The sequence below is a fragment of the Vulpes lagopus genome, chromosome 3 (assembly GCF_018345385.1).
Source record: "Vulpes lagopus strain Blue_001 chromosome 3, ASM1834538v1, whole genome shotgun sequence".
In the NCBI taxonomy this organism is placed as follows: Eukaryota; Metazoa; Chordata; class Mammalia; order Carnivora; family Canidae; genus Vulpes; species Vulpes lagopus.
The window spans coordinates 3,954,766-3,980,324 of record NC_054826.1 but is presented as its reverse complement, the minus strand read 5'-3'; the positions used below and the strand labels follow the sequence as shown (position 1 = coordinate 3,980,324).

At 34.6% G+C, this 25,559-nt stretch overlaps 1 protein-coding gene across 1 annotated transcript in view; it reads left to right on the top strand.

Moving 5' to 3' along the window:
- CDH18 (cadherin 18) overlaps positions 1 to 25,559 on the top strand; it is a 947,353-nt gene that overhangs the window by 383,039 nt on the left and 538,755 nt on the right. Inside the window, exon 3 of the mRNA XM_041746928.1 lies at positions 4,842 to 4,984. The gene's annotated coding sequence lies outside the window, so the exon portion shown is untranslated. The remainder of the gene's footprint in view (positions 1 to 4,841; positions 4,985 to 25,559) is intronic.

Here is a 25,559-nt window from a genome sequence, read left to right as displayed (position 1 = left end):
AATGAATTTGTTAAATTGTTATGAGCATATTAGAAACATTTATGCACACCTTTGCTGCTAGAACAAAAGAATGTGTTCTTTAAGAACAGGGAAGAACAAAGTCTTCAATGATTACATATGTCTTGGTTAAGCCAAAATAGCCTGCTTTTCATGTCAATCTTTATTAAAAAATCAGTAGAAAGATTCTAATCGTGTTGGGCTCTCAGTTTCAGGGCAGAATTTCAATTATGCTAAAAATAATATTTCTAATACCTGATCTACAATTCAGTTTGAAATTCTCTCAGTAGTACAATTTTATCTTATTAAAATTTCCATCTACAACAAAGGCTATATACATGTGTATGTGTGTCTCGGGAGAGAGGATATGGATAATTTGCATTATGAAGAATGATCATATTGTTTTTAATACTAATTACTAACAATATAATTAAACTATACATATTTACCAATTTACTACAGCTACATTTGTCAGTAAAGCAGTATTAATGCTTCATATATTTGACTAATTCTATGATAGTGTTTGACAATATACTACAATATCAACAAATAGCATCATGCCGTAAGATAAAATATAGTTATATCACATTTATAACAAATATATGAGACTGAAATTTATACATTTATTAAAATTTCAAGTATACAATTCATGTAACATACATTTCCTTAACTACAGAGATTTCTATGACCCAAATGTATGTTTGAAGTCTTCACTTGACAGACCAAAACTCAGTATTAGTTAATTAATTATTCATGTGATTATAAATAATCATCTCTCACATTATACTGTAATGTAAGAAATAGTTATAATGCTTTACTAACTATGATCACTACTATTAATAATTATATATAGAGAAAAAATCATGTCTTATGAATCTGGTAATTATTTTCAATGCTTTCATGTTTTTAGCGAGGGACTGTGTAGATTTCAGACTCAGATATTAGATCCCTATTTGCCGTGTATAAATGTAAAGCTACTGGAAAAGGGACTGGCACATAGCAGGTGCCTTATTAGTTAGAGGAATTCTCACCAGCTATTGAAAAATGACCCCAATATGCCCATAGCACAGTGCGCTTGTTTTCCTTGTTTACCTTGGAAGGTAGTAGACATAAACCTACCTTCTGGGATAGTCCTCCTCCAAGGAGTGATCCAGACATCCAAGCTTCTTCCATTTGGCAGTTTCTCCATCATGGATCCCTTTGCTTTCAGTATTTGGATAGACACAGAGTATGCAAAATGATCCTCAATGTCAGGATTAGAAAGATGGTCTATTCTTCTATCCACGTTGCTTTGGTTATAATAGTGATATAGGCCCATTCTAACACAAAGACGGCTTGCAAATGTGATTTCCCTATGCTCTTGAAGAAAGGAAACTAGACTGGTAAACATCTACGTAGTTCCATTGAAATAAAATCTTTAAAAAAATGTTGTTGGATAAATTTCACTACTGAGTCTGTTTCCATACAGAATGACTATCAATTAGCTAGGGTTTCCTCTGAACCTTTAACTCAAAGCAGAAAGAGCACTTTGGAGGAGAAATGAAATCCTCATATATAAAGGTAAAAAGTTAGCTCTCCTTAACTGGTTCCTTTCTGTTACTCAAGAAAGGGAGGTAGTATATATGGAGTAATAAAAGAGAGGAAATTAAAGAAGAAAAATTTCACTATTCTATAAACTATGATTATGTAGAAATTGTCTTACTTGAAAATTAACCATTTTCCTAGCATTTAAGTAGTTGAAAGCAATAACTAAAAACGATTTTAAAAATTACTGACCTAGCCAAATTATTAATTGCTAATTAATAAAAATGTGAATCCTTTATTTTCAATTATGAGACAGCAGGGTACTAGAAAAAAATTGGAGGACAAATCTGCGAGCAATTTAGTCTTTTATACAAAGGGAGATAATTTTCTCAAAACCTCTTTTTGCTTTGCTGTGAATAAATAGATTTCATTAGGGAGAAGTACAAATGTATTTTCAATATTCAGCATCCTCAATTCTTTTTCATTACTCTGTCACTACCTTGGGTGTGTGGTTGGTATAAATATTAGCTACAGTAATTGGTCCTATAGTTCTCATTCTAAACCAAATCCCTAAGAGTCATGGAGGTAATTCTTGAAAAAATAGCATCTTCAAAAGTATAAGTAAAATGGTATAATCCCCAAAATATAAGCTGAATGGCTGAAAACATACATTTCTATCATTTGGTAGATTTTACAAAGTGGACATTATGATTAGCAACTGTGTATCTACAGGTCATCCACAGTTAACAGAAAACAATCAAGCATTATTTTTTGTACATTTTGAACTCTGGTAGACAAGTATTCAAATATGGGGTCCTTGGAGGAGAAGGTTTGGCAGTTCTCAGCTTCACTCTGGGAGACACATTATTTTTTATGTTTGCCATATGCATCTGTATGAAAATCCAGGTGAGACGGTCTGAAATTGAGAGATTACGTATATAAAACTTATCATGACCTCTCTCTCTTCCTCGTATTTCATTCTCTTAATGTGGCTTCCAATCTAATCATCTGCATAACATAATAATATTAAAAGATGTAAAGGAGGAGAAATAATTTTCCTTCTACCCTTCTAGGTTCTTGGCTGAGACCTCCTTGTAGTAAAAGATCAGCAAAAGAAAAACAAACAAACAGAATTTTAATGACGAATATAACTCCTGTCTACATGGGAGATACCCACAAAAACTGAGTAACTGCCAGAAATGGCCCAAGTCACCAGCTGAAATATCATTTCCAGATAAAGACAAAAAATATTGGTGGGAGGCAATTATAGGAGATTATCTGGCAAAGCACAAGAAACAAGGTTGCGGTTGATAACGCAGATTTGAGTCAATGCCTTCTCCATCGATCAGTTCCTTATGATTCAATCTTTCTCCTCCTTCTGATATAGAAAACACAGTGCTAATCTCTGCCCTGTTATCAGGTTTGTAGGGACACATAATATTAGCGTTTCTATGCCATGAGGCAAATATTTTCAAGGTGAGGGAAGGAGAATATATCACTGGGTTTCCCATTGTTATCTCCTAAAATATGAGTGTCATCAAAATATTCCAATAACTTCCCATCACTTAGAGTGAAAACAAAACAAAAACCAAATGATTTTGGAATGTCCTTAAGGTCCCATGTGATCTAGGTTCCTATGATGTTTCAGATTTCAACACCTTTCCCCTTCAAATCCACGTTTATGGCCCTCATTTTAACTTGCCTTGTGAAATTCATAGGAAACATGATTTTAAATATATCTTATGTGTAAATCATATATAGATACATCATCTATCTGAACAAACACGTATGTGTCTGTACATTTATATGTATACAGTGCACATATACACACTATGAGGTACATTTGTATGCATATAAATTGTGTGTGTAAAAAATAAAAATAGTGTGTGTATATATATACATAAAGTTTAAATATGTATATAGAAAATGTTAAGAGATATGTTTAATATGTTAATTAATGTTATATTGTTATATATGCATGTGTGTGTTTATTATATTTATAGACTTACCTAGATGCACACTTATTAATTGTATCGAAAACTCCCCATGACCCCCAGGTCTCAGCTGAGGCCAACTGAATCTTAGTAACTGGAAGTGGAATCTAAGGGGTGAGTCTATTTTAAAGTGAGCCAGGTGATTCTAATTTGCCACCAGGGTTGATAACTAGGCAGTTATCACTTAGGCAGCATAAGAGACCAGAAAGTCTCCGGCATGTACACAGACAGCCTGAGGCTTTGGGGACCAAAAGAGGGGTGACTTTGTACAATGCAATTTCCATGCTCCAAAGTAATATTTAATTACTTTACCATTTATTTTTCTAAGTTTTCTTTCTTTTGGGCCATATGTACACAGCTATTACAACAAGTTCTCTATTAAATTCTGGGAAGCATTTTTTTCCCTAAATATCTTTGAAGATGCTATCATTCGTCTCCTTCCTATTTGTGTGTGTTCTTCTTTCAAAATGCAATCACAAATGTTGCTTTTATAAATCCTTTTGGCCAATGATATGTGAGTCTGAGTTACATTTCAAGAGGATATTTGAAAGCCTTTCAAACAAATTGTCCGTTTTGAAGAGCTCTGTAATCAACTATTGCAAAAACAGAAGACTAAAAAGACAGACATGTTTCAGTACATTGCTTAAAAGCCAACAATTTGACAAGGGCTATTATGGATAACTCTTGTCTGTGTGGAATGGACACATGACACAACAAAATAGGCGTGGGATTTCTTCAAAAGGCATTGAGTTCCTGGAATGCTCAGTCTGGGCATTAGGAGTTTGGCTGAAAATATACTACTTTGTAACCATCTGATTGAGACTATTTTCAGACACATGCAGGATTTTATGCTGTTGTGTTTATGTGTTTTATTCTAGAACACACTACAAAGCCAAAAAAAAAAAAAAAACCTAGTTGCAGCCAATGAACTAATACCCTTCCTAGAGAGAAATATCTAATTTTTCTCCTTCTTATTCTAACCCCAGATGGTTCATAATGTCTTCTTTCAGCCTACCTAAAGTATTTTGACCCCTATGATTTTCCTAAAACTTTCCCCATTTACACTGCCTTCCCAGGGTCCTCTCATTCTATCCCTCCTGATTCTACTCTGGTTTTACCAGTTTCTGAACATCCACAAATTGGTGTTTGCAAGAAGTCAAAGGTGAATGCAGTTAAGTGGTTGATGGAGAGGAGTAGGAGAGGCAGGCTTGGGCTGCATTAGATCCAGGTGCTAGGCACTTGGTGCTAACCCAAAGCTCAGGTACTCAGTCCCAGCTCTGCCTGAGTCTGACCTAAATTCTAACTCATGGAACTTCTGGTCTCCAGGCCCTTCGCGCATCAGCTCTTCATTGAACCCATGGCAGACACTAGCCTCCCTCCTGCTCAGCTCTGTGGGTGATAGCACCATAATCTCTGCTGAAGGCATCTGCTGATTTTTGCTTGGAAGCCTCTTCAACCCCGGGAAGAAGGTAAGGTTGTGGGAATCACAGTCAGGAGGTTTTAAGGGGAAACAGAACACATGTTCAGTGTCTCCTATTACTGACACAAGTATGCCCCTCATGTCCAGCTCCATCGTGAATGCTGAGCACCAGGACAGCTAATGCCTGAACACTATCTCGACACAGTTCTTATGTTTGCTTTGTCAAAAATCGTGAAATAACAGGCATAAAACCAATGAATCATCAAAGCAGTAATTAGTAAAAGTTTGCTGTGCATCCACCAAAAAAGACCGTTCACCAGAGCAAAGCACCTAATGAGCCTCTGAGCAGATTGTTATAAAACAGCTTAGAGAGTAAGAAAGCAGTGAATGGTCTTCATGGTGATTGGTTATAATACTAGAAATTTCTTAAGTGATGAAAAATTGGTCAGTGGTTACTTTGTATCAGTTTTGGGAACCAGTTTAAGTTTTGCGTGTGATTTCCAGAGGCATACACAAGAAATGATCCAGGCCAAGTCAATCTTGCAAACTAAGCCAAATTAAGCTTCACATGTGTGATTAAACTTGTTTTTGTTTGTGTGGGGAACTCTCAAGTCTGGGGGAGGCTTTTGCTTTTGATAACGTCTAATTTTTCACATTTACAAAACTGATGTGAAATATTAGCCATACAAAATGGAAGTTTGGCTGTTTTGTTGGTAGGCCAGCTCTTGTGGCATTGTCTTGGCTCGTTGTCTATCCTTCACAGGTCATCTGTGTTTTAAACTGGAGCTAGCTCTGTGGCTTAGTCTGCTTGGTCACTGGTATATATAACCTGAAAACCCCTGAGTCATGTTTTCAATTATTAAATCCCACACTTACGATAGTCATTATTGCCTGTATCTCGATGGTTTCAATTAATGATGTTCCTAGTTTGATGCTCTGAGGATTAGCAAGAATGGAAATTAGCAGCATCTCTTATGCTTTCTTCCAGTTGGCCTGTGGCAGGCACCAGAATGTACTGGTAAACTCATTCTGCTCGAAGTGTTAATCTGTTGGTGCTACAGACACCTTATAAACTACTGTAGAGTTTACTAATGAGAGCATCTTTTACATCACACAAAATAATTGTCTATGAATCCTTCCTAAATCACCCTGGTGACACTTCTATTGGTTATAGCAGGCTGGAATTTTATTCTTTAATGACACCAATTGTATAGGCAGAAAAATTCTCAGTTTTATATAATAAATCATTTATAATTACATGATTATAATATATATGTACTCAATGAGAATTATAACTGTTTCTAAATGTATCAGAGTATAAAGTGAACTCTACACTAAAAGGTAAATTACAGGTAACCAACGTTTTTTCTTTTTTTTTTTTTTTTCCTTATAAATATCAGTGGTGGGTCAGGGGATAATGAAGCACATTAGGGTGTTAAGTACCTTTGAAAGCTGCCGAGTAAATAGCAACTGGGGAGAAAAGATCAGAAAATAGAACCCAGATGTACAGAAACATAGGGTAAATTTTAGATGCTCTGAAATTGCATTCTGACAAACACACCTAAATAAAACTCATTCTGTAACCTGAGTATCATATTCACCCAAATCAGTGTATACGATGACAAATAATAAACTTCCAGGCATAACATCTTTTGTACACACAAGGTATGTAGGTGTAAGAAAAGGAAATTAAAAAAGATATACAGCTGTCCCCAATTGAACTCAGAATTTTAAAGACTGCTATATAATAATAATTGGGACTCAGTTTCTCTTTGACCAGAAACTCTGAAACATTGTCTCAGGGAAAACAACAATTCAGTTTTTTTTATTTTTTAAGATTTTATTTATTTATTTGGCAGTGAGAGAAAGAATGAGAGCATGAGTCAGGGGAGCAGCAGAGGGAAAAGGAGAAGCAGGGACCCAGACTCAGGGCTCAAACCCAGGACCCTGGGATCCTGACCTGAGCCAAAGGCAGATGCTTGACACACTGAACCACCCAGGTAGCCCCCAAATAAGCCATTTTTAAAATACAAATGAAGTCTACTAAACAAAAGGATATAAAGTAAGTGCAAGCTTGTTCTTCCCATCATGTGAGAAGCCAACACCCAAGGTGTTGGGGTAAGGGAGCCACCTTTATTCCAAAAGCCAGCCCACCAAGGAGATGACCAACTGTTGTCCTAAAGAACCATCGTAATTCAGCAACAACTTTGAGCTTCTCTTATGTTAGGAAGAGGGAGAAGCAGGAGGAGATCAGAGTCAGGAGATGCCTAATGTTCACAGATATTCACTCGCCCCCAAGGATCTGAGGAAGGTCATGAAACTTTGTGTCTTTGGTCAGTTGATCTGGGTATAAAAATCTTGTCTTGTCATTCCAGAAAACCTTAAATACCGCATTGTTGTTCCTGTAGGGACCCATCTCTTGGGGGCAGTTAGTTTTGGATGAAGAGCTCTTTGTACAAATCTTGACCGTAAGCAGAATTCCTTCGGTAATAAACACAAATTCCTTCAGGGCTAAGCAGAAGTTTCTAAGGTATAGGTTACGGCAGCAGGAGAAATAGAGGCACTATGGGCCCAGACCTTCCAAGTGGCTCCCAGGTACACTAACAGCAAGAGGTTCAAAATTATATCCTACTGTACCACCTAAGGGAGTATCTTCACTTTTCTATGTTTCTATTATATATTTAATAAAATTCTCTTTTTGGCAGAGTAGTGGGAATATTTGTTAAGAAATAGATCTCTGAGGGGCACCTTTGGCTCAGGTCAGCAGTTGAGCATCTGCCTTTGGTGCAGGTCATGATCCCGGGATCCTGGGATTGAGTCCCACATGGTCCTCCCTGTAGGGAGCCTGCTTCTCCCTCTGCCTGTGTCTCTCTCTGCCTCTCTCTCCGTTTGTCTCTCATGAATAAATAAATTCTTAAAAGAAAAGAGGTAGACCTCTGAGCCCTGGGTGTTGTATATAAGCAATGAATCACTAAATTCTACACCTGAAACTAACATGCTAACATTACACTGTATGTTAACTTACTGGAATTTAAATAAAAACATGAAACTAAAAAAAACAAAAAAACAAAAACCAAAAAAACAAAAACCAAAAAACAAAAACAAAAACAAAAACAAAAACAAAAAAAAAAAAAAAACTATTTCTTCCAAAAAATAAAAATGATAGTCAGAAATCAGAGGTAGAAAAGTATATTTTACCAGAAAATTAAGAAAAATGATGCTAATAGATGCCTTCAGAACATTCTTTCTAATATTTTTGTGAAGACATTTCTGTTCCTTGATATGTAGTAACAATTGCCTCTGTTAGAAACTAAAAAAATGAAATTAGATGTCACTCTAGAGGCCACAATTTTCCCTGACATTTGAACAATCTTGTTAAAGGGGGATATTAATACTTCCAAGCAGATAGGTATATGATTTGCATCAATAGAAAAATAAAAGTAGGTGATAGTAATGTTTTTCTTGAAATAACTTGAAGTTAAATTTTAAAAGAATATTTTTTTATCAGGAGTTAATAAGCCCTCAGCCATCTTGTCTTTATTTTGGGTTATATCAACGTGATGATAGGGATAAGCACAAAACTGTTGAAATTTTCACTGTGCCCTGATTCAGTGTTTGTTTAAGTGACATAGGCATTGATGGGGCTCCTGGTGGCTCGTCATTATGTTGGGGCCCTGGGATGGAGCCCGTGTCAGGCTCCCTGCTCAGCATGGAGTCTGCTTAAGATTCTCTCTTTCCTTCTCCCTCTGTCCCTCTTCCTCCATGCTCAGTATCTCTCAAATAAATAAAATCTTTTTTAAAAAAGTGGCATGAGCATTGAAATGATTAGTGATTGTGCTATAACAGTCTGTCCTTAGAAGCCAGGATTGTTAATCTCTGCAATCACCCAGTGTGTGATTATGTTCTTCCTTAAAAAGAAAATTGGAAATCGGTGCAAAAAATGGCATTTTGGAGTAATTGAGATTATGTTTATTCACAGAGTGTCTTGTTTTCCTTATGTGCTGCCAGACATCTGGATAAAGACAGAAAATTTTAGCAAAATATTAACATCTTTCCAAGGATCTAAATGTTGATTGCATTTTATGTTTCACTCTAAATATTTGATGAAACTTAGTTTTATCTAAAATATGTCTGTGTGTGTGTATATATATATATATATATATATATATACACATATATATAATGTACCGTTGCCCTGGTATCTCTGAAGTAATTTCCCTAGCATTCCAAAGTTAGGTTACTATCTGACCTGGGAAGATCAAGTGCTTGTATGATAGAATTTTAGAATGGAAAGAGTTAAAAAAAAAAAATGTTGGCCAAGCTTAGTATTTGTGGTAAACAATCTTAATTATTTTTTAAACCCTGTATTGGTAGCTGTGGCCAACTATAACAAGAACCTCTTGTTGAGCAGTAAATGCCCTGTATTTTTTCCTCAATGAGATGACCGTAAGTGCTAAAATCATGACAGTTAAAACAGGTGCACAAGAAACTACCTGTTAGTCTCATTACTGTGTAGGACAGTCTTTAAAGTTCTACTCATTGGAGTAATAGTTAACTGTAAAATTTGAAAATAAAAGATTTTTTTTTCTGAAGATAGGATGTATCATTGAGATCCAGTAAAGTACTTTACTAAGGAGGGCTCATCTCATGATGAGATGAGCACTGGCTATTGTACTATATATATATCAGCAAATTGAATTTAAATAAAATATTTTAAAAATACTTTAGAAGTATAGAAACATCAAATGAATAAGCTATAGAAAGCAATTTTTATCTCTATTCTAACTTATAAGTGAAGTTGGGAAATATATCTCATTCTCTTTAATGCAGAATTACCAGTTAACAATCTAGCAGAGAACTCACTTAAATTATATGATGTAATGGAAAATAGATAAAACCAGGTCAGCATAAGGGAAAGGTGACTTTCAAATATCAAAAAAAAAAAAAAAAGCAGTTCTTACTATCATAGAAATCTATATAAAACTTAATATGTAAGCCAAATACATTTTCAGTAAATTGACAGTAATTTTTGTCTCTAGATCAAATCTTAAATATATGTTAAGGAATAGGTATTTAAAAACCAAGAAAACTTCAAAAAGGAGTGACTATCCAGACTATTGTTTTATTGGCATTGGAACATACTATAAATTTTATCTTAATGAAATCGATAGTACGCTGGCAAAAAACACAGAGCAAAGAAACAACAGACAATGCAAAACACATAATGGATTACAACCTACATCGTGTTGAGGAGACCTGGTTCCTCAGTGTTAATTTCTCAGGAAAAAATGTATATGTATAAACATTGAAATTATCTGTATGGCCAAATATACTATTGAAAAATCAATATTGTAATTGATCACATAGGACATAAGAATGACAAAGGACTGCTATCTGTACGATACAAGAACACTTCTTACATTTAAAGCAGTTTTTGAAAAAAAATAATAAAGCAGTTTTTGTGAGAAGCATATGGTTGATTTTTTTAAATTATCTCTTAAGATAAATTTTGACTAGAACTAATAGACATGTGCCATTAACCTGGAAAGCAATCACTGAAATTTGGATTTGTATGTTTTATTACTGGTTTCACAATCTTGTGTATCGTTTTTTCCTCTTATTGTCTCCTTTTGAAATCTATGTCCCCTTAGCATTTTAGTTATAGATCCTTTATAGTAAAAGGTAACTTTTATTTTTCCAAGGAGTTAAACAGGAGATTCAAAAATGCATAATTTAATTCTTATGGTTAATATAAATATCATTTTCAAGAAAATTCCAACCTCTTAAAACTACCTCCCTTCAAAGTCTTCCATGTTTAATTCTCTCTACATTGTAATCCCATTTGCATTATTACAACTTTATACAACTAAAATTCACTTATATTTTTGAATGTATTTGTTTTCTTTTCATATCTGTATATTTCTATTTACTTCTGGTATACTTGGGCCAAGGGAGTACCCTTATAGTGTAGATACTTTGTATTAATATATGGTTAATTTTATCCTGAAAAAAATCAATGTATCATTTCATATTTAATATTTGTGATGGGGATAAAAACCTAGGTTGACAGTCTATTTTCTTTCAGCAATTTAAGAATATTTTTGGTCTGTCATTTTAGTTATTTTGTTTAAGATAACCTTAAGGGAAAGATATTTCTGAATATTTTACATATATTTACATACAAGCCTGTATATGCATATCAAATATATTGTGTGCATTTATATAAATTTAGATTAAATATAAATAAACATGGACTTATATGGGATTTTTTGAGTATTTATGCTTAGGTTTTCAACTGTATAATAAAGGTGTAGTTTGATGTCTTTCAAATTCGGGGGACTTAGCCATTTTTCTCTTTGATAATTGTCTCCCATTCTCCTTGCTTCTTGGATTCCAATATAATAAGATTCCCTTCTTAAATCACCCTTTTAGGTTTTTTTGCTCTTTTTTCTTTTGTTTTTCAGTGTACGTGCTTTCTATTCATCCATTTTCCAATTCATTATTGTCCTCATTTCCAATCTGTCATTAAATAATCCCATTGTCAACTTACATTACATTATTTTTTGTTGTTCTAGAGTTTCCATGTAGTTATTTTATATACAGAGTATAGGTTTCTGGCCAAATTCTACATCCTTTCAAACATTTTTGAACATGTTATTTGGCTGATTAAAATCTGTTACTGTTAACTTCAATATCCGAGTTACATATGGATCTGTTCCTATTGCCTCTATTTTCTCAGAAATTTTGAAAAAAGAAAAGTATAGGAGACATTAATATTTCTAGTGAAGGTTTATCACCCTATCCTCATCAGCAGGTAGATTAGAGACCTCACCTTAATCCAATCAGTTATGGACTGAGCTGATTCCAGGCTGAGTCATAATCTTCTAATAATTTATATCTTATTTTGCTAGTTTCTGGGCTGCAGACCTCTGAGTCTCAGCTAAGAGCCTGGACCATTTACTAGATCCCTTCCTACTTAGAAAGTCAAGAACCTGTTTCCTTGGCAGAGAGTGTGCTGCTAAGAACACCCTGTTCAGTCCTGCACAGCTGGACACTTGGGTAAATGCCTCTAGGGGATTGGTTTCCTTTCTGTTTAAACTTTGTCCTCTTTAATCTTGAATGTTATTGCTGCTCTGAATGAACCCTCTGCCCTAGGAGTTTGGGCGTGTGTGTGTGTGTGTGTGTGTGTGTGTGTGTGTGTGTGTGTGTGTGTGTATTGGGTAGGGGGCTGTTTAATAAACTCTATTGCCCTGAAGACTTTTGTGAGATTTGCTAGCTTACCTCCTTCTGCCCTACTCTGGGATTCCTGGTTTCATAATCTGTAGCAAGAATTAGTGCCCTGAGAGGGGACTGAGTACCTTTCTGGATTCTGACTCACTTAACATCCTTCTTGAGTCATGGTTACCCAGGCCAATTTCAGACACTTTCAATCAGATTTTCTTTATTTTTCCGTGTGTGCTTCTCCTTTCTTTTTTTTCTTCACCTATTGTTATAATTCAAGTAAGAAAATTAGCAAGATATAAAGCAAGTAAACATTAGTGTTTAGTTGTCTGCATTTTGTGCAAAGAATCGGAGTTTAGTGCAGTATCACGAACCAGTATAGTTTAACATAATGTCAATATGATTAATGTGATTTCTTTTTTTTTTTTTGATTAATGTGATTTCTAAGCCGATGAATTCCATGTTGCATTCTTTTCCATGTAATGCAATTCTAAGGGGTTTATATGCCTATATTATTTTCCTATTCTAGTAACTAGAGATCATAAGGAAGAATACATAGGGAGCTATTTAATGGGTAGAGAGTTTCAGTTTGGAAAGAAAAAGTTCTGGAAATGCATAACGGTGATGATGGCACAACAATGTAGGTTTCGTTTTGTCACTGAATTCCATATTTAAAATTATCATTTTAACCCATTTTATGTTACATATTTTCATAACAAAAAGTGCACATTTAAATCAATAGTCAAAAAATTAAATACAAAATGACTTTTTAAACATGATTAGTACTGAATTTTGTGTATGGGTTTTCCCACAGTTAATGTAACCTCACCCAGGTGTATTCTTCAATATCTGTGAACGTAAGTTATTTTTTTATTTTTTCCATTTAGTGTCATTTTCATTTACTTTCTATACTCACTTGGGCTCTTAAGTAATCTGAAAAAATGCTATACATTGCATTGAGCAGGACCATTAAATCAAATTCAACCTTGTTTGCCAAAAGATGGTAAGAAAAATGAAAATAAAAGAACCTATTATAAATGCTCCTCCAAGAAGGATCTATGGAGGAGGTCGTGAGATGAACCTCGAAAAAATATATATATAAATATTTCCACAATAATTCAGGTATTTAATACCAATCAGAGAAGATTTTACCCTCAATAGTGGTATTAAGATATGAATATTTTCATTAAGTGTTCAAACATTTAAACGTGTATTTACAGATATATTATTAAATATGTACAAAAACTTTCTCTTTAGGACATTTCGGTGGTTTAATAATTTTAGCCAAAAAAAAAAATGGCAGGGCTTTTCCTTATTGGTCAGGAGTAATGTTGTCTAGCCTATTTTTCTGGTTCTGCAAAATACAGATTCCCAAATCTGTAAAACAATGTGGGAAACAGACTTGTATGTCCATTCCTAGGGAAGCATTTTCCTTTTCATGCTAGAAGAGTTCTGGAGAGTCAGTCTACCTACAGTCCAAGGGCAGGTGGGCCGTGTAGTTTTCACCTTGCTGAAGGTTGCCAAGTACTCGGTCCTGCCCCCATTGAAATCACCCTCCAGTGTCTCACCTTATATTGCAAGAAAAATGCAGTCACCATATTGAAATCCCCTGACTATATTTCAGTCCAGATTGGTCAGTACAAAGAATCCCTATTTTCCTTTACCTGTGGGCACAAAATTACAAGATGAGACAGCAAAACAGAAACTCTTCAAATGACTCTGGCTTTGCTTAATCTGGGCGTCCCTTGCTTGATGTGTCACGAAGATACTATGATACTTGAATGTCATTTCTATTGAAAAGTTATTTTTTTAAAGTGTGACCATCTCTCTGCATTTAAAGCAAAAGCAATGCATACATTTTACAAAAATACCAAAGGAGGGGACTATTATTGATTTATAAACAATGTTTAAAAGATGAATCTAACAAGACAGGCAACTACCTGATTGTAGTAAGTGGATAAAGGATCTGTGGCCTGCTGCCTTAAGTAAATTAACAATTGTAAACTAAAAAAGGAGACCAAGAATTAAGAAAAAAATAAGACCTACCTAAGGTGGAATGATTTTTAAATAGTCACATTTAATCTTTAAGAGCTTTTTACATATTACAGTATAACTAAAAGGTTCAGTATGCCCTCACTTTTGTATTCACATTATGACCCCTGAATTATTGAAGATCATAAATATCTTTTAGTTTTCTATTTTAGAACTGGCTCGGTGGCACAGATTCATAAGCATGAAAGAGAAGCTCACATATTTTCAGTTTATGTATATCTTTTTTTAAATTGTTTCCCTTAGACAATTTCAAATACTCATGTGTATCAATACGTAGACAGCATAATTTCCTATAATGCTCCAACATTTTTTGTATCTACTGTCCAAAGACAAGTAATTTCACAAACATAAATATTTTTCCAAGATTTAAATGAAGTCCACGTTCTTGTCTTTTTACCACAGATCCTTTTTTTAATGGTTTTTTATTTCCTGTTTTCATTTACACACCTTTTAATTTGTCACACTCAGTATCACCAACATGTATAGTTGTACCTAAGAACTATACGTGGCACATCACATACTGTGTATATTCAGAGCATTTTTAATCACCAGATTTGAAACCTTTGACACTATCAAGGTCGCTTTGTGGAAATATGAATAGGAACTTTGAAAAAAAAAATCTCTTGATGATGATGATGAGCTGCTCCAAGTCATGGTGAAACTAATACCAAGTAATGTGGCAAAACTGAACCGATTTTTTAAATGAAAATAAAGTGCTTCACAGGCAGCAAAGTTTTAGTGGTCTGAGTACTTAACATTCAACCAGGATATTTGGACATTTCCCTGCTCTAAGGAAATTTAATAATAACAATAAGATTGCCATAAAGTAATAGCAAAGTGAATCCTCTTTGTATAGCTTGTGCCAAAATCTTGATAACTTTAAAAATAAGAACCAGATTGAAATGAGAAACTCTGGGTTTTTCATTTTTAACAATTTTCTATGCAAATAGCACTTATCACAAATGTTAACATGAACTATTTAAATCAAAATGTAACAATTACAACAAAGTACATTAATTTTCTGGTCATTTGCAATGTGGATCTTGTAAAACATCAAGATTATAAGATTATAAATAAGAAATATTTATAGTTGTTCAGTTATTAGGATAAGAACCAAACCTGGAAGAAACTGTGTGAGATCATTCTCTAGATCTTCCCATTACAATTAAACTAAAGAATTTTACTATTTGCCATTAGATGTGTGATTAACACATAATTTGAAAAACAAGAGAAGAGATTCAGGAAAGTCTACAGAGAAAATTCAAATGTTCTATTTTACCAAGGTATGTTTTATTTAAGGACCCAGTTAAACAAAAACTGAGTGTTAAGTTGGTTTTAGTTTGCATATTCAGAATTAAATGATTATTCGGTTTCCACTAAACAATAGATACAAACTTAAGATAAAAAATAAGCACAGGGCAGGCCCAGTGGCTTAGTGGGTTAGCACCTGCCTTCAGCCCAGGTGTGATCCTGGAGACCCGGGATCGAGTCCCCCATCAGGCTCCCTGCGTGGAGCCTGCTTCTCCCTCTGCCTATTTCTCGGCCTTTCTCTCTCTATGTCTGTGTTTCTCTCATGAATAAATAAATAAAATATTAAAAAAAAATAAGCATAATGAGTTGGAACTTGTATTTCAAAACCTCTTTATACTCTTCAGAAATATATAGTCTCCCCCTGCCCCTATATTCTTATTCTTCATGGCTACCAGCAACTAAAAAAAAAAAAAAAAAAAAAAAAAAACATTCAAGTGGGTTATTTGTCAAGCATTTTTTATTCAAGAGCTAACAGAAGTGCTGAATCACAAGCTAAATTTTTTTCAGTGTTGGAATCAAGACTCTTTTTAGATGTTTTTAGAAAGGAATGAAGAGTGGTGAGTCATGCAAGACTGAGATTAAAGACAATAGAACAGCTACTAGCTTTGTGATCATGGGCAATTTAACTTACCACTTGAACTTTGCTTTATTCATGTATAAAAATGGAATAATTCTATTTGTTAGCACGCTTTCAACTACAACTGAAAAAGGCCTTAACAATAAAGAACCTTATTAACTTTCCAAACAAATAGAAAAGAGTTTGGGGATGGTTCAGACTCCTGCTTTGAGCCCATCTGCGTTGTGGCCCTGCCCTTCTCCTATTGTCCCGTCTGCATGTGCTCCCCTATGCTGGCTGTGTCCCCGAAGGCTGGCTTCCCTCATGGACACAAGTGGCCTGCCAGGAACCTCCAAGACCAAATGTTTCTTTCATTGCATACCAGCAGAAAATAAATAATCTGTGTATGGCTTTCTCTTTAAGACTGAGGAAACAAGAACTCGGTAACAAAATTAACCTTGGGTGTTCTCGACCAGAATAGGGTTATGTGCACATTGCGCAAACAATTACCAAAAAGGAATAGAATACGTCTCTCGTTGCGTCTCTCACACCTGTTACTTTGTCTGTTTCAAATAGCCATTAGAAGTCAAATGTTAAATAAATGTTAAATATGTATATATACATATATACACACACACGTCAACTTATTGAACATATATATATTGAACGTATATACACTATATTGAGCATATATATTGAACTTATATATATTATATTGAACATATAGGTACATATATATCTATCAGAAATATTTTAAGTCAAATAGCATTTGTAAATTATCATGTGCAATGCCAGCCATAAAATAGGAGCTCAAAACAGTGAGCATTAGCAGGAAGGACAGTGGTAACTGGTGATGGTATCTCTTTATGATTCTAATTTTCTATCCAAACTCTGGATTTTTTGCCACCTGTCGTCCTTCACTATATATATATATATATCATATACACTTATATATATATACACTAGAAAAAATATATATATATACTATACACACACACACACACACACACACACATATATATATATATATATATATATACACACTAGAAAAATCTGGTGATATCTGTAACTGAGCTAAATGTAGACTTCACAGTGTTACTGGGTCAGAGTATTAGGACATTTTGACTCTATGGGCTTTGGTGAAAAGGACCACCACCCCAGATAGAGGAATCTGCTCTTTGTTCTCAGGTATTCGTGGTCTATAAGGGTTTTACTTTCCATTTACAGCTTGATTGACCCTCATATTCATTTGTGATTTCCCGTCAGCAAATGTGTTTCAGTCACTCCCTACCCAAAACTGCAGCAGCCTCTACTTGGACCATTCTTTATCCATAATCTGTTTACGTCCCTGCTCCAAATCCTTGTTCACATTAGGCATACCATAGCTTTTTCTTCATTAATTGCTTTATAGCTGTACTCTAGCTTGAACCTCCATGATGCGTTTTCATAAAACCAATTCAACTTATTTACCAGATCCTGAGAAAGGAAGTTTATGAGTTTCCTAGAACTACTACATCAAAGTGCCAGAAACTGTGGCTTAAAACAACAGAAATCTATAGTCTTGCATTTCTAGAGGAATTGCAAGAAAGCAAAGGATTGTGTCAGAAAGCAAAGGATTCTTAGGGCTGGTTCCTTCTGGGGGCTGTGAGGAGAATCTGTTCCATGCCTTCCTCTTAGCTTCTGGTAGTGTCAGGTATTCCTTGGCTCATAGAAGGTGATCTCCTTTGGTCTTCACATAGTCTGCTCTCTGTATGTATCCCTTTGTGACCAAATTACCTGCCCCCCTTTTCATATGGTCAATTGGATTAAGGCCCATCTTAATAATTTTATTTTAGTTCAAAGACCCCTACGAAGATCTTTAAAAAAAGAGATTTTACTTATTTGTTCATGAGAGACACAGGGTAAGAGAGAGAGGTAGAGACAGAGGGAGAAGGAGGCTCCCCACTCCACCTATGTGGGACTTGATCCCAGAACCTGGGATCGTGACCAGAGCTGAAGGCAGATGCTTAACCAACAGAACCACCCAGATGCCCCCCCCCTTTTTTTTTAAAGATCTCAATTCCTGACAACATTATATTCTGATATACTGGGGGTTAGACTTGAATCTCTCTCTCTCTCTCTTTTTTTTTTTTTTCTAACTTTTTTTTCCCTTTAATAGCCAGTTTAGGTTCCCAGCAAAATTGAAGAGAATGTGTAGCGATTTCTCATATCCTCCTGTCTTCACACTTGTGTAAGATCCCCAGAGTGGCACATTTGTTATCATTGATGAACCTATACTGACACATCATTATCACTCAAAATCCATAGTTTATATTAGGGTTACTCACAGTGTACATTTTATGAGTTTGGACAAAGTTATAATGACGTGTGTTTAACATTCTAGTATCATACAGAGCATTTCATTTTTAAGAACTAACCCTGACAGTACCTCACTTTCATTTCAAAATCGCCCATGCCCTGCCTATTCATTCTTCCCTCTCCCTGGATATATATTTCTTTAATTTATTTTTATATTTTTAGCTTTAATTCCAGCATAGTTAACATACAATGTTATTTTAGTTTCAGGTGTACAATGCATGGCTTCAACAATCCTATACTGAGTGCTCATCACCGTAAGTGTACTCTTAATCCCCTTCACCTCTTTTCATTCTCCCCCCCCCCCCAACCTCTGGTTGCTTTCAGTCTGTTCTCTATAGACAAGAGTCTGTTTTTTGATTTGTCTCTTCCTTTGTTTTTTTTTTTTTTAATTTGACACATCAGTTAAATCCAATGGTATTTGTCTTTGACTGACTGACTTTCACTTAGCGTTATACTCTTCAGCTCTATCTGTGTTGTCACAAATGGCAAGATGTCCGTTCACCTATCGATGGACACATGGGCTGCTTCCATAATTTGGCTATTGTAAGGAAAATGCTGCAGTAAACATAGGGGTGCATCTATATTTTCAAATTAGCATCTTCATATTCTTTTGGCAAATACCCATAGTGAAATCACTGGATCATAGGATAGTTGTATTTTTAACTTTTTGAGGAACCTCTATACCATTTTCCACAGTAGCTAAGCCAGTTTGCATTTTCCACCAAGAGTACATGAGGATTCTGCTTTCTGGTGTTTTTGATTCGCCATTTTGACAGGTGTAAGGTAATAGGTCATTGAGGTTTCGATTTGAGCATTTCCCAGATGATGAGTGATGTTGAGCATCTTTCCATAGTGTCTGTTCACCTGTATGTCTTCTTTGGAGAAATGTCTATTCAAGTGCTCTGCATAGGTTTTAACTGGATTATTATTATTTTTTGCCATCAAGTTGTATAAGTGCTTTATATATTTTGGATATTAAACCCTTATTGGATATATTATCTGCACATATTTTTTCCCATTCAGTAGGTTTTATTTTAGTTTTGTTGATTGTATCCTTTTCTGCCCAAATATATCTTTTCTGAGAGACACAGTTCAACTCCTACTGGGGTAAAATCTTCAAAGCAAGGATGATTAAACTGAACTGCTGAAATAGTCTCATAGTATATTGTCTCATAGCATAGGCTTATACAACTTGCAGATATAGGTAGCAACATACAGATAACTATCCTTAAATGGAGACAAATAGAGTATTAGAAGCTGCTGAATATATTTATTCTTAAAATTAACCTCTGTCCTTGGATACCTGGGTGGCACAGTCAGTTCAGTTCTGCCTTCAGCTCATGTCGTGATCTCCCATCCCAGGATCAAGCCCCACATCAGGGTTCCTGCTCAGTGAGGAGTCTGCTTCTCTCTCTCCCTCTGCCCCTCCCCACTGCTCTTTCTCTCTCTTTCTCGAATGAATGAATGAATGAATGAATGAATAAAACCTTAATAAAAAATTAAACCCTATCCTTGAAAAATGACTTCTAAAATAATTTGTAATTCCTGTTTCAAATGATATTTCATATAACTTATGCAGCATTTAGTAAATTGAAAACAAAACAAACTTTATATGAGGGGTTTAGATCAGTCATTTTGTGTTTGGTTGAATTCATAGTAGCAAAAACTTATCTTCCAAAATTATTTGTTTTCACAGTGTGATGTTAATTAATACTGTGTGTTTGTCTTGGCAAACCATGTTGTGCGTAGGTGGTCTACCAGTTGATTGAACCCAATATCTTTCCCAGAATGCTGTTTGAATCATGGACCATAGCTAGAACAAGTAAAATCTGAATGGCAAGACATGACCTATCTTTGTAAACAAAATACACATCCATTAATAGTATTTAAAAAGTATGAAATGTCTTGAAAACCACTGATCCTACTTCAAATTACAAATTGTAGGAAAACTGTAACCAAATTTAAATTAAGATAAAAATCGTTAACCTATACTAAGGAATGAAAATGATTGATTAGATAATTATATTTCTAATTAATAAATATTTACTGACCAACTACTTTATGGCAAATACAGTTTTGGTACAAGTGATAAGAAAACTTCTCTTAAGACATTCATATTCTGGCATGAAATATTAACATATATATTTTTTAAATAGAGTCTAATCAATGTAATATTAAGGAAATGGACATGGTTGAGTCCTAGCAAAGAGAAGAAATCTGGTTTACCCGACCTGACTTAGGGAAGATTGTACAATTTTGTTTGGGTCTTAATTATAAATTCTATTGTTGTTACTTTGCATGCTATTTACATATGCATATGGCTTTTTTCTTTATTTTTTGATCCCTCTTTTACCTCGCCTTTTTTTCCCTCCTTCCTTCCTTTTCTTTTCCTGTTTATGAAATCTTCATTCCATTTACAGTTCTGACTTAAACAGTGCATTAGGGTTTTTTAGTCCAAAATGCATATGTAGTATGTTTAAGACAGTTTGTCCATACTTTCAAAGATTTTGAATACTTTACCGATAACCTGACCTAGATGAGATTGCGGTGGGATCTCTACTCTTACTGCCTTTGAGCCGTCTCTGTAAAACCCAGGGATGCACATTGGTATCCTAGTCATGTCACTCAGTCGATGATATTTGTGTATCCTCCAGAGTTATGCTACGGCTCCATTCCTAATGAGTTATTGTAATGGGATTCTGCACGCTACTACTAAATGATTTTACTTCACAGTTCATCAAGGGGGCTTTGATTATTCAATGAAAAAATACTTTCAATGCACTTTCAACTTTGTTATTTAAGGAAGTTCAAGATAATGAAAAGCACATAAGTGGCCCAAAGGCCAAATATTTGTTGATGCTCCACAGAAAGAAAAGGAATAAAAACAATGAGGCAGGGGAAGTTTTAAAAGGTGTGTATGATTGTCTCCTATGTGTATGTGTATTTTTAAACTTTTTTTTGAAGATACACATACTCTTGACTGCTTACTGAGCACAAACATTACAAAAGGTCAGACTTAAACATTTTCTAGTCTATCGGTTTCTTCTCCAACTGATAAGCTCCTTTCACATCTAAGCTCCTCATATGTAGGCCTCTTGACTGCACAGTCGGCAGCACTACAGCGGGGGGACGCTAAGTTGTAACACACATCAGTCTAGCGGCTCTCTTGAATCCCTTCCCTCCTTCCCCTGCTGCATACCTTACTTACAGGAGCTAGTGAAGCTGAATGCATAGAGGGGGTAAGAGATTAGGTCTGTCTTTTGTTTTTTGTTTTTTTTTTTTTTTAAGTTTCACAATATACAAAGAACAGGAAGGTTTTAAACTATGTTCCTAATAAAAGAAAAAAAATAACTATACACAAACGCGTCATAGAACAGAATATCATACCTTCTCCATGCACAACCAACTTTTAATGACAGAGAATAAAATTTCAACCTAACGAGTGTACTACTTTAGATTATGGAAACAGTTGACATCTCGTTTAAGAGTGAATAATTATTCAGCAGTGTGTAATTATAAGAGAACATCATAGAACTGTTTTTGGTTTTATTCGGGGGGAGGTTCTAAATAAGATATCCAAATGTTTGAAGCTTATTAATTAAAAAAAAACAAGTATAAAAACAAAAATCATGAGTATAGTGATAATCTCCCTTCCCACTAACAGTTACATAAACCATTTTCGAAAGAGAAAGTTTATTTCTAAGACACACTCTTTCATGTTTGGAGTTGTATCTTTCGGTGTTTCACAGCCTGTAAATCAAAATCCTTGAGGGACTGTTGCCATCGCAGCCGAGGAAAGTGATTTGGAGTGCCTGAAGTTCATCGAGGGGGTGTATTCTCCTAAGCTCTACATGGGCAGCTTGCTGTGTCATCAATCTTGTTCAGCTCAACAGCATGACAATTTGTCTGGACAACACTACATAAAGGATAGCAAAAGGTTATTGTTAGGTTATGAAGTTTTTCTGACAAGTGCAACATGCCAAGGTTTATATAAGTATAAAACAAAGCTTAAGCTCAAAAACTGCTTTGTAGAGGAATCCTCTAGCTCTACATTGTAGAGAAATTTTGAGATATAGGTTTATGGACTCTAAGTTTTAGAGATGCACCTGAACCATAATGGTCGCCTACATAATCCCTTTTATGAATTCCTCTAACACTATTTTAATAGAGCAGTAATTGCAAGGGAGAGTTAATGTCAACCTCGGCGTCAAGGGCACAGGAACATGATTCCATTATTCTTAGTGGTAAAGATCTACCATAAATTCAGGCCAATTAAAATTGAATATGTTTGGCATTTTTTGCTAACCATTGCAAATGATTTTTACAAAGATATATATTTTTGACTTATGAGTGGAATCCTACTGAAAGACTGTTGATTTCTACTTTTCTTCTTTATCATAACTTGATATTGCGAGGGTGATAAAGACTTATTTAGTACCATCACTCTAAACTTTTGATATGTGAATATTCTTAAAATATTTTCTTAATGTGTACCTCTTCCAGAATCTATTTAAAAGATGGAAATTTGATTTTGAGAGGTTTTTAGGAATACATACAAAAATCAAAGACTGAGGCATGTAGTTGAAGTAGCCTAAAACTATGTGCAATATTCATATCCATTTTATTTCTTTAATCATAGTACTTAGTTATTGTACATGCTTTCACAACGTGGTTCTGTTCCCTTTCTTTGGGAGTCTATTTGAAGTCATTGGTTTGCTTTAATGTCTAATAATCTATTTTATTTTTAAAGAGGTGATTAAAGAGATATTCATTATGAAGCCTGCATTAACATTCGTTTTTTATAAACTTCTCAATTGGTGAAGGTGAAAACACACAAAAAACACAACCTACTTTAATTTGCCTTTTTTGTGCTTTGAGATGTCTCCATACCCCATAAAGGCAAGGCCAATTATCTACAAATCTGAGCCATCCCCCACGCACATAAACACCAACCTACATGAGAATCCTTTTATAAGTCCTGATACACAAGTGCAAAAGTACAGTAAGATACTACATATCTCTGTGTGTGTGTGTGTCTCATGAATAAATAAATAAAATCTTTTTAAAAAAATTACATTTGTGATGTGTTAAGATATATATGTGTTAACATATATATATAATAAAGGTATGTCTTGAACAATATTCTTATACAATGGGAAAGTCATAAAGTATGTCTCTTCTACTTTATTTTCAAAGTAACAATAGCTTTCACAATATTTTACTTGAATTGGAGAAATTTTATCTAAGAATTATAAATCTTATAGGGGCAAACACATTGCACTAAAATCCATTTAAACCTTCTTATGTGTAGGTATGTATTGCCTGTTCTAATTACAGGGTCATTGATATTTCTACTAGATTTTAATATTTTTTTAAGATTTTATTTTATTTATTCATGAGAGACACAGAGAGACAGAGAGGCAGAGACACAGGCAGAGGGAGAAGCAGGCTCCATGCAGGGAGCCCGACGTGGGATTGATCTGGGGTCTCCAGGATCACGCCTGAGCTAAAGGCAGCGCTAAACCACTGAGCCACCCGGCCTGCCCTCTACTAGATTTTAAACCACAAGCATAAGCATGTATTATTATGCAAAGATAAGAGAGACTATGCAGTTTTATTGGTACTTCTTTTACAGGTCTCTCCAGTCATTCAAAGTTTATTTTACATGCAAAAATGTTATTTTGTAACTATTAATTTGGGTTGTTAACTTCATTATTTGACTTATTTCCAGGAGTATTTGGGAACTTTTTTCACCATTTTGTCTGAGAAGCCCAAAGCAATTATTTGCAAATCTGTATACGAGGCATTATTTTCAAAGAGTTGTCAATAGTGGGTCAACAGTCAGTTTAAGAACTATATTGTGTCGAAGTGCCATCCTGAGCTTAAAAAAAAGTCAGACATGAGACAGGACATATGATAATCATGCACATGTAAGAACTTCGATGTTTCAATAACGAAGACATCCAAATAGGTGGTCCATATTTCAGCAGTATACCCGTCAATACATTAGTAACTAATACTGTTATTATGGTTTCATTCAGTACTGGAAGAGGGCACCTGATAAGATTATAGCCTATTAACATAATTTGAATATCTTGAAAGCATTCTGCTCCTACCAAAAAAAGCATCTTGTGCTTGAGGAAGGGTTTATGTGTAAGGCCATTTAGGATTTTTTAAAGCAAATTCAGGCTAGCATTAATGGTCATTCTGAACTGAACACCAATAAAAAATAAATTTATAAAAAAATGGTCATTCTGGAAAAAATATTTAAATGATGTTCTCAGATATAAGTTAGTTTTACATGAGGTGATACTTTTGTAATGTAAATGGTAGGATTACCCAGGCACCCACTGAATCTCAGGATAAATAACATTTCAATAAGCATACGGATGATCCCAAAATATATAAGCACATTAATACTATGATTTTTCATCTTTTTCCTCTGCATCCTTTTCATATTTCCTTTTTTTCCTCTTTTGATGCTCTTCATTTTCTCTTTATTTTTCTATTTGTAGCAAATGCTATTTGTGAGAATCATTGCTGCTCTGTTAAAGTATGAGTATTATCCTGTCAAATACAGGTTATCTTATACTAGCATATAATGACTTTTCTCCCCTATTTTGTATATTTCTCAGTCTTACAGGAGGTTTACATGATTTTTCTTAGAACTTAACATGATTCCACTGACACGGCAGCACCATAGTTAATTCTCTTCTTCAAAATTGTTTCATTCAAATGCAGTGACATACTGTGCTGGGAATGTTTTTTTGGTATGTATGATAGGGCAGCGTATTTTAGCTCCACCCCCTATGGAAAAATTAAAAGAAGGGGAAAGAATGAAATATACATATATATATTATTTGGGAAGAAATGAATGAGAAATATTAGGTCAGGTAACAAAATGGGTTTGCAATCAGCAAATTAAATGAATTAATTAAAGAAAGTTTATTCAAGTAATTTTTACGTACAAGGTGGGACTCAAACTCATGACCTAGAGATCAAGAATCATGTGCTGTACCAATTGAGCCAGCCAGGCACCTCAAATTTCAGAAGATTGAGTGTCAATTTAATGTCATGACACATTTAAGAAAAGATCCAACTGACCTTTCAAAAGGTAGACATACGA